The following is a 3,753-nucleotide window of genomic DNA, read 5'->3' on the forward strand; positions in this document are numbered from 1 at the left end:
ATATATATATATATATATATATATATATATATATATATATATGGAGACAATTACGTGCAATTACACGAGTATTAATGTGACATGTTTATGTATATGCTTATGCATATATTTACGTATATATACGCACATATATTTATACATGCATTGATATATACATATATATATATACATATATATGCACTTATATACATATATATCCTTATATATGTTATTCGATGCATATACGTATATATGATGCACATACGTATACACACGCAAATATATATATGTATATAATGCGAGTGTACATGTATATATAAACACACACATACACACCCATATAAATATATATACACGCACACATATACAGGAATATATTACGTATATACATATGTATATGTGTGTATGTGTGTGTATATGTATATACACAAAATATGATGTATGTACATATGTATATAGGTATATATGTGTGTATATATATGGTATGGATATATATACATACATATTTATGTCTCTTTATAGAGGCATATATATATATATATATATACACATATATATATATATATATATATATATATATATATATATATATGTCTCTACGCTCAATCCTCCCCCTACTACTCTTTTCCTCACCGTCTCCTTCTCTCACTGTTGCTCTACTCAGTACTCCCCTTAACATCGCTATTGTCTCTCCCACTCAACTCCCCACTCTCTCTCATTTTCAGTCCCTTGTTAATCAAGACTGCAGTCACTGGAAGACATTCTACTGACCTTCTGCTCTCTTATGTGATTAGCAAAATCTTAGAACTTATTAAATAATGTTTGAATTCGAAAACCCACTGACATTCGACTTTCGAGCAGCTATCGTCATCTTCGAGACATACACATGGACATACAAACATATACAGACATGTTCACACAGACATACATGTGTACACACACACACACACACACACACACACACACACACATATTTACATATAGGTGTGTGTGCCCCTAAGCGTGTGAAGGTACGAAAATTCGTACCTCTGTGTACGTTCAGGTATATGGAAAATATTGATGATGTTGGAAGAAGAGATGGAACGATATTCAGAAATTAAAGGCACCCAGGGGAAAATGTATATGAATATATAATGTGTTCCGGCTTGTGTGTGTATGTATGTGTGTTTGTGTGTGTCTACCAATATTCATGTATATGCTCTGTGTATGTATGGACACTCAATTACTCCTACACATACATATAAAATGCACATTCGTGTACACACTATTATATATATACTATAGTAGATACATTCTATATATACGATAGTATATATATATATATATATATATATATATATATATATATATATATATATACTATAGTATATATATATTCTGAGAGGAATATGCAAGTTCCGCAGTTAGGGCGGTTGCACTTTTTGACTAGTGGTGTTGTATTTTTGGTGGGTAATTTGACGCTGGTCTTAACATTTTTAGGGATAGCAGTTGTCTCTTGCTTTTAATAATCATATGTGTTTCCAGTGCCTGTTTCATTCGCGGGTCTTTCATAAGGAGGGGTATGCTTTGGTGGATGATGTTGTATGCTTCCATGTTCCTTGGATTGTGTGTTGATATATAAGATAAAGTTTTAATTGTGTCATGGTGTTTTCTTGTTTTCCATAACTCTTGGATGATTTTTTCACGTTCTATTCCATTTTCGATTAGACTGGCCGGGTGGCCGGGTGTTTTCTATCCAGTAATATGTTTTTAAGTTCTTTGAGTCGGTTTTCTCGGGTTTCGGGATTCGATGCAATCATGCAAATTCTTCTCGCTAAGTTGAACTGTATATTTATTTTAGTATATTTTGGGTGACAGGAGGAGAATAGAATATACTGCTTAGAGTCCGTTGGTTTGAATATGTCGGTTTCAATTTCAATCCCATCTGCAAGAACGGTAAAATGTGATACGAAGAGTGCTACGTTGTATGTGTATGAGAAGGTGGAAGAGTGAATGATTACCATTGATGATGGACAGAAAAGCGAAACGTGTGTCTCCACAGTTTCCTACCATCCATTCCCACAGTCCACACTTCCATCCCATACACATGCAGTACGTTGGACACACATCATATCTTACAGTTTTTCTCTTACGATATTAATTAGAACCATTCAGAACACTAGTTATTTCCCAAAGAAGGCCTTTCCTTTCGTAACCAATTAAGAATACAATTCTTTTGTCAAACACTTTGTAATTATACAGAAGTAGTTGTATGCTGTCAACTTAATGTGACAGTCCCTTGAAGGGAATAATACTACTGTTGGTTAGACCTAGGGAGCTGCATCGCTTCCTGTCGGCCTTGACACGTTTCTTGTGTCCTTATGACTCAGAAACATGTCTCTGGATGCAGGCTTAGCTGGGTGGAGGTGCTTGTCCCCCCTTGTAAACATAAGGACACAGGAAATGTGTCAAGGCCGACAGGAAGCGGTGCAGCTTCCTAGGTCTAACCAACAGTAGTATTATTCCCTTCAGGGGACTGTCACATTAAGTTGACAGCATCCAACTATTTCATTGTATCACTACTGCATAAATCTCTCTGAGAGATTTAGATATGTATTATTTCTAAATATATAGAAGTCGTCCCTCATTTCATTTAGCGTCTGGCTTGATAAAAGGGCGAAACTACGTGTCTTGGGAAGAAGAATCAAGATACAGTATAAGTGTGTAGATTTACTAAGAGACAGATAGTGGTGTCAATCGTGTGACAAACTGTGTCCGTGGCTTAATAACTAGTAGAAGATATCTGAAGTATTTCTGCAGTTTCCATTGCCGTTAGTTCGTTTGCTTGAGATTCTAGTTGAAGACAGTTACTCAGGGTACAAGTCAGTGGTGATAGATCTCTGAACCATCTGATTGTGACGCAAAATTCTTAACAGCAAAGCCATGCGTGTGATAATGCGGTAATGTAGAGTTACCTAGTTTATTTGTCTTAAGCACATGAAGCAGCTTACGGAAACAAAACTGACGATATTATGAATGAAATCAGGGACAACTGTAAACTCATTCAGAGAAACCTATATCTCAAAAAAAAAAAAAAGAAAAAAGAAAACAGAAAAAAAAAGTCTCTCGAATAAACGAATAAAACAAACAAAATAAAAAAACAAATCATATTTAGATTGGAATGTGAAGGCTTCAGGTGACGCACATACATCTTCAAAACTATACCGAGCATTCTAACCAAGACATTATGTACTTGAATAGCAAAATTGAATTTTCTTGCTCTGAATAAGAACTAACAGTAATGGAAAAAAACTCCTTAAGATTTCTACTTCTGGCAATACAACAACCTCTTTCGAAATCTCTGGAAAATACGAAAAACCTAGTTAATAAAACAATGACTATACAAACTACTACTGCTGCTGCTATTAACTTGTTAATAACAGAATAGTGTTGTTCACCTTGGTTATGTATTTCTCCTACAAACACAACACAGTAAATATGTCGGAAGTGTTGTAAGTAGTTTATTTCACAACATTTCTACCAATACATACATATATAGGTACAAACACACATACGTACATACATACATACATAGGTACGTACGTACGTACATACAAGCATACATACATGCATGCATGCATACATACATACATGCATACATACGTACATACATACATGCATACGTAAGTGCATGCCTGCAAACATACATACATATATATATATGCACACACACATATATGTATATATATATATATATATATATATATATATATATATATATATATATATATATAT

The sequence above is a fragment of the Octopus bimaculoides genome, chromosome 20, assembly GCF_001194135.2.
Source record: "Octopus bimaculoides isolate UCB-OBI-ISO-001 chromosome 20, ASM119413v2, whole genome shotgun sequence".
Taxonomy (NCBI): domain Eukaryota; kingdom Metazoa; phylum Mollusca; class Cephalopoda; order Octopoda; family Octopodidae; genus Octopus; species Octopus bimaculoides.